Source organism: Hetaerina americana, unplaced genomic scaffold (genome assembly GCF_022747635.1).
Source record: "Hetaerina americana unplaced genomic scaffold, ioHetAmer1.1.p SCAF_1, whole genome shotgun sequence".
In the NCBI taxonomy this organism is placed as follows: Eukaryota; Metazoa; Arthropoda; class Insecta; order Odonata; family Calopterygidae; genus Hetaerina; species Hetaerina americana.
This window is the reverse complement of record NW_027286069.1, coordinates 66,029,712-66,042,933: the sequence shown is the minus strand read 5'-3', so window position 1 is coordinate 66,042,933 and position 13,222 is coordinate 66,029,712. Positions and strand designations below refer to the sequence as shown.

General features: G+C 37.1%; 1 protein-coding gene across 1 annotated transcript in view; it reads left to right on the top strand.

The window, feature by feature from the left end:
• Nucleotides 1-12,403, top strand: part of LOC139692645 (zwei Ig domain protein zig-8-like) — a 494,186-nt gene extending 481,783 nt beyond the window's left edge. Inside the window, exon 7 of the mRNA XM_071590958.1 lies at nucleotides 11,685-12,403. The gene's annotated coding sequence lies outside the window, so the exon portion shown is untranslated. The remainder of the gene's footprint in view (nucleotides 1-11,684) is intronic.
• Nucleotides 12,404-13,222: the final 819 nt, after the last annotated feature.

The window sequence follows — 13,222 nt, the reverse complement described above, 5'->3', positions numbered from 1 at the left end:
TCCTTCAAAAGTATTTTTTCTGAAAAATAAATAAAATAGTTTTGATGTGGGGAGAAAGATGAAGAAAATCAGTAATCCACATACACTGTTTTAGAAAAACCGGTCCTCGGACCTTCATGTTAGATGGTGTCTTGTACAAGAATATGGCATTAAACGGCAGGGTGAGGAAAGCAGGGTTGAACGACTTTGGTCGGCAAGATAGGATAAGGGCAGAATACGTTTAGCTTTAAGGGAGGACCGCTGGGAAGAGAGGCCGAAAGATTGAGGGCTATATAAGAGTCGGGCATGGAGGGATCGTAAACCAAGTTCTTTCTAGATTCGTCCACGTCAGAGAAGGGCGGTGGGCAGGCCGGGTAGACAAAGAGGCCGAAAATGGGATTGCGCGAGGGGACGAAAAGGAAGGAGGGGAGGAGAGTGGCGAGGTGAGAACAGGGAGGAGGATGGAGAAGAATGAATAGGAGACATGGAGACAAATGCGATGGGAGAGAGATGAGGAAAAGTGAAAAAATGCGACCTTGCCATGGTAATGGCAAAAGAGGGAAGGAGATGAAGGGGCGAGAATCGGTGGTGAAGGGATGGATGACTGGAAAGGAGGGGAACTGAATAAAGGGAACGAAGGAACTGGAACGAGTGGAGAGCTGGAACAAGTCTGCAAAAAGAAACTTTATTCCTTTGAAATAACAAAAGTGAAACTTTGCCTTATTTTATATCCCCTTCTCCGGGCAAGCCCTCATCCTCCTTCAGTGCCTTTCCGTACCTTCCGCTTCGTATCTTTCCCTTTGATTCCTGAAACAACTCCATCTTCCCTCCTTCCCCATTTCCCTTGCCATCCATTTCGCCAACTCTTATCAAACCATTTCGTGACACCATATTCTTCACCGTTTCACCCGTTGCTTGAACTAAAGGAAGTCACACTGCGTCCCGTCCAACCCACTGTTCCCCAAGAGCCCTCCTCATCGTCTCTCATGAAAACGAAGTCTCGGTGTTTTCGTCTTTGGCCCTTTATCATCCTAAATTTTTACCTTCCATTTCCTCATGCTACATTCTTACGAGTCTTAAATTAGGACCGTGACCGTAAATTCCGGTTGCTTCTAAACTCAGACTGGAGTTATAAACTGATTTTTGACATAACCATTTGAAGCAGCTGATTAATTCTGTCATAGTACGTATGCCATTATCCATAATGATTGTGGTTTCATTCAAAAACCTCCCAACACTATGAATTTACCTGAATACTATTATTTCTAGGCCTCTTATTTTGCAAATCGAATGCTGAACAAGAACAAATAACTTTCTTTCTAAAAATATCAGTGACCTTCAAATTCAAAGGTTACAATTTCGTAGGGCACTATTTGAGCAGCGCCCTCCGGGAAGCTGTTTCACGTTTTCTTTTCGATTATGCCAACACGTACATATGTATATTGATAGGAATGAGCTCTTACGGCTAGCAATATATAATAAATGTGAAACTGTTTACGGCTATTGGAGTTTCACATTTATTACGTACATATGTGTTATATAGATGAAAATTATGTGGAGAGAAGATTTTTAAGAATTACTTTGAACGTTTTCTTATTTTTAGGGTAATAAGGCTTCGTAATTTTATCTTAATGGGTAAGCGTTGTAACAATACGATCCCGGGTTCACAAATGGATTATGATTTTATGTACCTACATTATTCACATAATGAAAGTGATCATATCTCATGAATGTAGCATGGCCAGATTTTATACCAAACGTGGGTATCATACACAGTAACAGACCACTTATCAGTCCAATTTATTTTAGATATCCTTTTGAGGTAATGGGATATGTTTTGTAAGGACTTACTATGAGCGGTAACCAGAAATTAACTTACGTTTCAGTCTACCCCGGCGGTGAGTTGGACTAGGGACGCTGTCTTGCTGTCTACACAATTCTACACTCAGTACGCATTCTGCAGTGGTAACTTGCAGACTTTGGTTCTTCTGCTTAACTGCGAGCTGTTAAAATGTACCCTGCAATGGAAAATCCGATGATTTTTAAAGTGCGATCTGTAATTAGGTTTTTACTGGCAAAAAACTACAAGCTAATTGAAATGGACAGGTAACTTTGTGAAGTGTGTGGAAACGGAAGAATGAGTGAAGGCGACAGTGTTGCTTTCAGTTTAAAATTGGCCTCACCTATGGTCAAGACGAAGACCGCAGTGGTCGGCCTAGCTTTGTGATAGATAAACAGACGGTAAAAAGCAACGAAAAGTTCTTAAAAAACGCAGATTTACGATTGCGGATCTCTCACTAGGCATGGCTTGCGAAACAGCAATCTGACCGCGACGCAGATTCAGTCGTCATTCCAGATATCAGGAAAGTATCGAATTTCATGGGCATCATGTGTAACCATTAGATTTAAAGGGCTTTGCTTGGAATATTAACGCTTGGCTAAGGCAGGTGCCTGCAATAGGATCGTTTAACCATTGTTGGGCATATACGCAATGACAATGTAGACAGGGCATGGCAGTAGCTGGATCAATCAATTAAAATGAATTGTAGACTCCTTGAAGTCAAAAATAAATTCAATAGAATATCTTACCTCTTCACTAACTTATAATTTTATGTACCATCATTTTTTTATATTTTTTTCCATATTCGTAATAAGTACCAATTGTATGCGAAGAGATATTATATTACGAATTTACATGCTTGAAAATAATATCTCCCCCCGAGGAGAGAGGAAAGGCAGGGAATGCGACCCAACGTTGCAGGTAGCGGACAGATCCCCCCGCGGAGAGGGACGAGGGATTGAAGGTGAGTCTTAAAAACAGATGAACAAAACAATAATGAGGTCATTCGGAAAGAATGGTTTAACAAGACATACGAGGTTGGAGAAAGAGTAGAACTGAGTAGGGAGTACAATTGAGTAGAGCTAATTATTCCCTAGAATCTGAGGGTGGCAAGTGGAAGTCTTGCTACCAATAACCCTGCAGTTGCTTTCCCGTATTGTCCGTGGGAAGAAGAAGTCCTTGAGTCTGCTAGTTCTAGTATCTATTTCCCGAATTTTATATGCATGATCCAAGCGACCACTGTATTTAGAAGTGCTAATAATTTGCGAGACCTCGGTGCTGAAACATGTGGATGTGAATTTATTTAGTAATTTTAATCTTGCATTTCATCGTCTCTCTTCTAATGATTCCCACCCACTCCATAAGCATTTCGGTGACGCGACAAAATATACATATCTTATCTAATGAAGAACTGTTGTTACTAATAGTTTATAAAAATTTAACTCAGCAGTGAGTATTAATCAAGTCTTCAAGGACAACTATGACCATTTTTTTTATTTGGTCTAGTTTTGCGTATGCTCGAAACCGATAATCCTAGAGAACTTTTAAACTCCACGATAAAAAATTTTACCATGCATGTAAGATCTTTTCCGTCTTTTTTCGTGCCAGTTTTATTCTAAAATCATGAAAGTGTAATCACGTATTCTTCAGTTAGAGGATAATGGGATAGATAATGCTATTATAGTGTCTCGGAATGTCAACTTAAAGAGTTATTTGGGTACTTCTATGTCTTCTTCCCCTCGAAAATCAATCACTATGTCCCGCTCACTGTATCTCTACATTTCTATTCGCGTTTCTATTCCCGCGACGCCACGTCCTTTACCCGACCTGCATCTCCGCCTTCGCACTGTTTTACGATCACCCTTTTCACCCTTCATCCCGCCATCACACCGCCGTCGGCTACTCCACTTTCCCTTCCACTTCTCCCCATCACTCTCCAGATCCCGGAGTCCCTGTCCATGAGAACCAAAAGCTTTTCCGTCCCTCAAAATCCCATGCAATTTTGCCCAATTTTACTATCGGTTCCTTCGGGTCGTACTTCCCTATCACACCCCCTACCCAAACCCACTTGTCCTCCCTGCCTATCATTCTTTGTTATCAAATTCCATCTCCCTCTCAGCGTCCTTCAGAAGTGAGGATATCGTCTCACCACCTACACCAAACCCTATCCTCCAGGCTTCCTCCTTCTTGGCCCCTACATCCACCTTCAATCATTTCATTCTCTATTTTTGTAGTCAGACAGATTACACTTTCCTCGCACTCATTTCTTTCATACGTTTTCGCGTCTCCCTACTTCAGCATCCTACATTCCATGTCTTGCTACCGTCATGTCTATAGTTAAGTGTCTTAAGTTTCATTAATTTTACAAAAGGCGCTCAGAGTGAAAATCCTATAAAAAATTTCCCCAACTCTTTGAATTTTGATCCTTTATAGTTATCAGCGTAATCAAGTTAAGGTGGATAAATTTTTATCTTTTGGATACGACATCAGACACACAGTGTGCGAGGGATGTTTCACGAATAGGTTTGCAAGGAAATTATTTCAATTGCCAGGGACCGTATTTGGGAACTTAAAAATACCCACTTATTTGCACTGGTTTGTCCAAAGTTTTTTTAGGGAAGTTTTTCCCTCACCAAGTACCGGGTCTAACCCTTCACGGCTTAAGGAAATATAATTAAATAAAGTCACTCTTAAAAGGCCGTAAGGAGTCCAATTAATCCTTTTCTCTAACCCAAACCTTTTCTCAGATGATTTTTAGTATTTTTATAATATTTGTACTCGTCATTTGTAAAATATCTTTGCTGAGGTTGACATCTCATACCAAGTTCTGCAGAGCATTTCATTAACTTCATTTATTATCAAACTTCCACCCACGTACTAGTAAAGCAAAACTTTTTATTTTGATGGAGATCATTAAAGTGTCTGTAGGAGGTAAATTGATTTGGACAGGCATTGCTCAGCTGATGTGTTACTTCGGGAAAGTTTTAAGGCCCACCTTCAAAGCGGAACAAGTGCTGTTTGCAAATTTTCATTTTATTAGCGAATATGTAGAAAATGATACGGTATGTAAAATTTCCTAAGAACTTACGAGTGAATGATAAAGACATATGTGACACATGATGACATATGTGAGTAATATGACATAGTTTCAAACATTTTACACCGATAATGATTCAAAATTTTACATTATCATGCGCAAAAATTCCATAAATCCAAAAAGATAGCTATTTTTTCAATTCATTGGAGGATTTTACGTGATTACAGATGTGCTAAGTTTTTTCCCTGAAATATATTGCACAAAGATGACAGAAAACATAGGAGACAGTACAGTACTGAAAGAGTGCATACACTCTACATGAAATTAAGCGCAATTTATAAATCCATAGGTATTAAACCCTCATGATTAATACTTAATAGAAATAAATATTATTTTGCTGCCATGTCTCGCATTAAACGTTACATTTATCCAAATGAAAACTCAGCAATTTGTGAAAAAAATCGTATTATGCTTTTAATGAAGAATTTTAAAACTATTTTACTTTTATAGGAATCACTCAGGATAAATGTCAATCGTAATTGAGAATTTTAATTTTCAATTCCAGTCGTCAATATCTGGTCTTTACTCTCTCATTTTTCTTCATGAAGAGCCAGTCCAATACAAATGAAGAAGCTTTCACGAGGGTCATAAATTTTCCCCAACCATTCACAGTAATTGCTCGTGGGTCAATTCAATTTTCTAAAGAGCCCCAATCAATGAAGGATGAAAATAAATAAAAGCAACTTTGGAAAATAGATGCAATGTATTTCCTCACACATTATATGACCATGCCTGGTTGAGAAAGGGAAAATAATATGGAACCTTGCCCATTGTTGAAATCGAGGAAATTAAAACCCCTTCGTAGCACTCAGTGACATAAACATAATTTTTTTCAATTTAGATATTCGATCTCCAAGTACGTTTTTAATCCTAAAACAAAATATGAAGGCGCTAGAAATTAAGCTCGAATATATTAATTTCTATAATCAACTTAATAGTAAATAAAGACGGATATTAAAATGAGCCTTCATTTTTATATCATTTTTGCGATTTTTGGAAGGAAACCTATGCATCTAAAATAATAAACGAAATTGCAGAGGATAGCAAAACATTAGCAATTATTTTTAAGTAATTACACGCATTTTTTGTTTCAGCCAGGTCTTGGATTCTACCTGAAGCTAAAAGAGTTTCAACCGTTCAACGAAATTCTTCTCCCCTTATCCACTTACTATTTCCCTTGTACATACGTAGCACGCATACCAATAAGCTTGCTTGGAGTATAAGTTCGGCTAATTTTACTATTCAAAAGAAGTCCTACTATTCGCGATACCATTGGTCCCTCATGTCGTACCCTTATCCTTATCCCTCTTATATATACTGGGATATACCTGTACTGAGGGCTATGTAGTTATCGTAGGCACATTTTAAATGCAAGGATGGTATTTACATTTACTTTCTATATTTCTGCAACTATTCGGAGGAAATGTTATAAAATCTAATGCATAAGTTACGCGTAAAAGATAAAGAAACAACTAAAGTCAGCATTCATAATGGGTTGACACATTAAATAATTCGTAACATATAAGACTTGGGCAATTTTCTTTTCCATTTCATTATGGCCATCAAATTTTATTCTTATTCTGTGCTTAAGTCGTTTTCAAATTCTGGAATTAAAATAGTCTTTCATCTAATTTGGAAATCTTATTGTTTCAATATAACTAGATGTTGATATTTTTGGAAAAATATTAGTGTAAAATAGATCAATCGAAACTTTAAAATATTAAGCATACTTGATAGATATAAACTTATTGCCACTTTATATTTCGAAATACTTAGGGAGGAGAAGTTCATTCTTAAAAGAGGCGATTAAAGATTGATCTAAAAACCATATTTCAGTAATCGAGATAAATTTTGTAAAATTATGAAAAAAGGTCCATGGATACACTATTGCCTAATGTGTATTAATTGATCATATCACCAGAAACCTAGACAAACGTGCCCTTTCAATAGAAACAAATGATGCTTCTCGCTTGCCATTCCCCCTCGCTCTCCCTGAAGTCTTCCAATTTTACGTAATAGTAATATTCTCACCACTATAATCCTCGTGAATTCCTATCACCCTAGCATGCTTTCCGTGAGGGTCTCACAAAGCAAACACCATTTGCCCTCGCCATAACCTCTATGTCCCGCTTCGCTAGCGTAGCAGGAGCCTGGGCCAGCTCGATACCGACTCCAAGCCCTCCTCCTTCCACTATTTCCGGTCCCATCCGTCCCCGACCCCTCCTCGTTCCATCGCCAATTACTAGGTCGATTCGCACACATAAAGGAACTAGGACGTCAAAAATAAACGAAAGCGCGCCGAGCAATTACTGCCCGCCGGTCCCATAGATTCCCATTAAACGTCCCGCGTGGCAAGTTATATTTTTCAGCTTCTCATAGTGCTCGCTGACTGCATGCTAGGGTGAGAACGTCGATCTCCATGGCGGGCGGACACTTCCCCTTCCACAAAAGGTTCTGCTGAGCGAACAAATTAAGAGGGGGAGAAAAAAATGGTGCACGGGAGGCCGCGCTTGGTGAAAGTTGGAGGAAGGCGTCCTCTTGGCGCCAAAACACTGGAAGATTACCCTCCCCGACAAACATTTCCTTTTTTTATTATGATTTTATTAACGAATCCCGTCGGGAAAGAACTTCGTCCCGTAAAATCGCTTGCCACTTATTTACCCGCAGTATTTACTCGAGGATTCTGGTCTTCTTTGCGAACTTGACATGGCAAGGGTTTTCTAAGTTTGAATTTGAAATCATAGTGAAGATGCCCCTCCAATTCGTTTATATATCGTTGCACTGATTATCACTGCCACTGGCGTTTGCATGCCATGGTAAATTTATTTCTCTTTCCGCATTTTGCCAGGAGAAATAACATTCTGGATGTTATTCCCTTGAACTTTTCCACTTAATAATGATTCTTTATTTTGTGTGAAATGTATCTCTTGGTCGTATATATTATCTTGCCCGCATATATTTTCTTGTATATACCCTTCAGAAATCAGTGGGTGACGGTCAGTTCTCAAAAGAGCAAAATTAATTATAAATGATTGTGTTGCCTCAAAAAGGAAAAGGCAAAGGGTTTCTTCCTTTTTTAGGCAGCACAATCATTTATAATTAATTTTGCTCTTTTGAGAGTTGACCGTCACCCAATGATTTCTCACATGAGAGCGTTCTTTTAAATTAATATTACCTCTGTCATTGTTAGGTTATCAGTTGTCACGCATAAATTAGCAAATATTATTTTCAATCACACTTCGACCATATAATTTCATGAATTTACGGTATTTCCTCATCTAAAACAATTTAGGTTTACTAATAGATGCATATATTTTACATTTTTAGATAAATCTTGTGAATTTTATCTTTATGTCTAATACCGAAGTGAATGTCCTGCATTGTTTTGACCGCCAAAATGTTAATACCACTTTATTTTATGACCCACTTCTTTCTTACCTTTATCTTCGATACATCCTACTGTACTCCATATTCATGGAATCTAATCGAAATTTATGATGATGGCAAATTTTTAATAGGTTTCAAAGCCTTTCAGTAACTTGGATCGACATTATTTCTATCATGCTGTCTATCATGTATCTCTTGGTCGTATATATTATCTTAAATTCATATTAAAAACATTTTCCTGTCATTATACGAGTCAAAATTACGGGTTTCTATCATACACAAAACATCAGTGCAGATTAACTGTTAACTAAAATTATGTATATCAGCTACAAGAATTAGGTTAGGATTTTTTCCAAGATTATTCGGGTCTCCCACCGGGTCCACGTTTCTATAGAAAGTCGGTGGGAGACCCGAATAATCTTGGAAAACATTATTCGCCGGGAAAGTACCAGATCATAGGTTAGGATTCATTCCGCGTACAGCCCAGACGTGGACCCGGTGGGAGACCCGAATAATCTTGGAAAACATTATTCGCCGGGAAAGTACCAGATCATAGGTTAGGATTCATTCCGCGAACAGCCAAGGCCTCACCCCGTCTGATATTAACTTGTTTGGACCACTCAAAGACGTCTAGCATGGAAAAAGATTTGTCGACAATGAAGAAGTCAGGGATGCCGTGCAAGAGTGGCTTCGGGGCCATCCGGAAGAAATCTTTGTCAATAGGTATGAGAAATAGGTAGTTACAGGAAATATTGACCAAGTGCATACATGTTAGATGCTATTATGAAAAATAGCACAAATTTGGTAAAAATATGATTAATCGTTTTTGAGTTATAGCTATTTGTCTCTTTACCTATTGAATGATCCACATGCTCGATTAATGGAGTATGACACGGGTCATACTCCATTTATTCGAATATCATTCGAATTTTACTCTTTTCCCGTCTCTGACGCTCAAACACTGGAACATTAACATTTTCACTTTCTTAAACTTCCTTTCACTTCCAATCCTTTTACGGCTCCCCACGCCATCGGGCTTTCTTCGTGAACCTCACCACACTGCCCCATTCTCCTTTACTTAATCCCTTACACTCTCACAACCGTTTTTCTCCATTCGCAGCTGGTGCTCCATTTAATCTAACCGGTGATATCCATCGTAACACCCCACCAAAGTATACCACCTCTGATTCCCGCCATGCCCATCCCTATGTATCCATCTCTACCTTTTTTCTCCCTCTCTTTCTCCAACAATATCGGTATTAGAAGTCACTAACACAAGTAACGTTCGGTATAACTTTCACTATGTGTCTTCAAGCTGCTGAATTTTAATTCCTAAATATATCACGCTATCATTTTAATTCCTAAATATACCATGCATTTGAACTGTAGGTAATCTTCAAACTTACTAAGTCCTTGAACACCTTTCAATCATACCCATTTCCTATTTCTGATATTTCTCGACTCAAGGAAATACTGAATCTTTCCTTTTGAACTCAATTCCTTCGTATGTTATTACTGATATTCCAATTTAATTCTTATTGACCGTTGATAATAAACCCAATGTCCGATTGCCCAATTATGTTTACACCCGTCCTTTTTCTTTCATTCTCCTTCCCTCTCCTACACGTGCCTTTTTTCAATCAGTCCCTCTCAGTCATCAACTTCCCGCTCCCTTCTTTGTAATTCATATTTTACTAAAATTCTTTCTTTTAGTTTTGTAGCCTCTCAAAAGAACAATCGCCGGGTCAAGGCAAATGATTTTTACCCTTTGAAATTTTTGTATTGTAATTAAAACCACAGTAACCACAACACCAAGTACATGCTATAAATTTGACTGAAAACCCTATCAGCCTTTCTCAATGCTATATTTCCTCCTGAAACCTTCATTCCCCATTTTTTCTGTCTTCCTCCGCCTCTTACTCCAATTCCACCTTCTTTAACCGTCATTCTCCTCTCACAATCGTCCCTTCTCCGATCTCCTTTTCTCTGGTTTCTCTCCCCCCGTAGGATAATATTTCCTCATCCCGTTTCTCTCTTTGTACCCAGTCTTGCCTTTCTCTCCCTATTATCCCTTCTCAAATGCAACTTTTTTACCTTAAACTTCTGTCCTTAATTCATGTCGTTCCTTTATACAATTTTCACACTCTCTCTACATCTGCCTCAAACCATTCTGTCTCTCTTCTGAAGAGGTTTCCGCTCACTCTAAACAAAGTAATGACGAGGGGCAATGTAGGTGGTCAGTTGTGGCGAAAGGGCTTAACGGAAGACGTTTAGATTCTACGGTCGTAGTCACCTCCTCCATTTGATTTATTCTCCTTCTCAGTGTCACACTTTCTGCCTGAAATTCATCCCCCACCCCATGACTTCTCGCTCTCATTATTTCAACCCTAAATCTTCCTCTCATCAAGCCACCACCTCCTCCACTCCCTTTCGAATATTCCCGCAATATCAAACTACCGCCGTCTCTTACTCCATTACTCATATCTTACCCCATGTTACCTCCTCTGGATGAATCTGAAGAGTGCGTGATTATGGACGGAGTGCGGCTATGGACGGAGCGTTGTAGGCATAGTATGAACCTAGCCCTTAAAGGCTGGTAAGGGTGCAGTTTGGAAATCTGAAAGTGTCATTGTATATAGGAGCCTTTTGTCACATATATCTGTTTTTTGTGTTCGTATATATATATATATATATATATATATATATATATATATATATATATATATATATATATACATATATATATTGTGTATATATATATATATACATATATATATTGTGTGTATATATATATGTGTGTGTGTGTGTGTGTGTGTGTGTGTGTGCATTGTAAGAGTGACCCTTAACCAGACTTGACCGTTACTACCAGGATAATTGCCTAATTACAACGGGATTTATGTAATAATAGCAATAATAATATCGAAACTATTTGGATATGTCTTTATTAAGTGGAAAAGTGTAAGCTATCGTTCTGTAATTCTGGAACAGTTCCACCACATCACACCTGAATCTGTAATTTATACAAGAAATTATATTTTTTTATGCACAATAAAGCCTTTATGAAAGTAATAGGAAAATATAATTAGGAGAGACGTGGAATCAAGCTATCGTTTAATGATTATTTTCTTGTGTATCAACACACAAACTTATTTTTCCTATATATTTTCTATTTTAAACCTGAGAAATGAGTAAATTTTATTACGCACGTCCTTTCAGCCCGGGATAATCAAAATGTGATAATGTACTTGATTCGTATTTTTTGTGCTTATTGCATTGAATGGACGCCTAAAAGGGCATGTTTTGTCCATAGACCTTTCGTATTAGTCCATAGAGGTTCATTTCTTTGATGATTCTAATAAACTTTATTTTTCTTTCTTACAGGTTACACCTGGTAACAGAATGCATGTCTGCTGAATGGTCTAGAAGTATTCGAGGTTATCGGTAAATCCAAAATAAGAATTTCCATGAAAACTGTTCATTTTGCATCTGCGGTTTGTATTTGGAGTGTTCTCAAAAAAGATCTCTATGTAAATTATTTAAATATATTGACATTAACAGAGAAGAGTCGAATGAAAGAAGACTTTTCTAAGTAGACTACGGCCAAAAGAACTGCGCTCGGCCTATATAGGGTGGCCAAGCAATGGGAAAACTACAATTATTTAATTATTTCATGAGATAATATATGGTGGAAATGTATGTGGTTTCCTGTATTTTTTTCAGTGTAAACTCACATCTTTATTTTTATTCTTCACGTGAATTACAAACTGAACTGAAATTGTAAAAATGCGTTGCTTCTAAAATTAGAGGTGTTCAATGGAAGTGAAAACTTGTTGCTCTTTATTAAATTCAGTGCAAGAAAAGTGAAAATTTCGGAGGAATGCTTTTGCATAAAGAGATACTATGTCTTGACAGATACTAAGGTGAATACAAAGAGGACAATTGTTTTTGCTCGATATATTTCATATCGCCAGTGTTGTAATCTCAATATTTCAACTTACATTTTTCCAACGTGATGCTAAAATATATTTAATTGTAAATAAAATTACAAAAATTAATACTTGTTTAGTAATGGAATAACTTTAAGAATAAACATACATGAATGGGAAATGTACTTGTTTTATTTACACTTCTTGGAATTCGAGATTTTGTATTCTGTAATACTAATTATTTTTAATTATATACATGTGTTAAGATGCTATTATGATGAACTACTTATTATTTTAAAATTATTTGCAAATAAAAAATGATTCGGGAGAGAAAAAACCCAAAGCCTTTCTGGCAATAGATAATTAACATAAATTTTGCTATGCTTTCCTCCGGAAAGTGATCGAAAAATACCAATGAAAATTCAATACTATGTTTAAAAAAGTTGATTAATATACAAACAATACTAGCTTAACTCCTTCTACCACCATCATTTTCACATGAGCCTATACATTTTTTTTACAAGTACGATAACAGCATTTTTTCAACAGTGTTAATATGGCTTCGCAATTTGATCACCTACAAACTGATCAACAAATTACATTTTTTCATCCTGAAGTACACAATTTTTAGGGTATCCTGAAAAAGGTTAATGATGTTGACATATCTTCAAGAGGTTTTTAAGCCACGAGTTTTGTTTCTTTATGAGTTTACGGATGAATAAATGGTATCTGATAAAATGTTTTTCTATTCATATAATTTGCACGCATTATAAACCAAGATTGACTAATGTAAGGAGTTTGATGGAGTAAATTCAAATTAAATGGTAGGATTGAATTGAAATATCTCTACTTTAAATAAACATTAGCATTTTACCCTTATTTCAGGTCAACACAATTACAATAGCATTGAAATTTTCATCATATTCAATTAAAAAATATTTTTGTATGCATAAGAAAATAATACAGGTTGTTTTCGCAACCGAATTGAGCTTG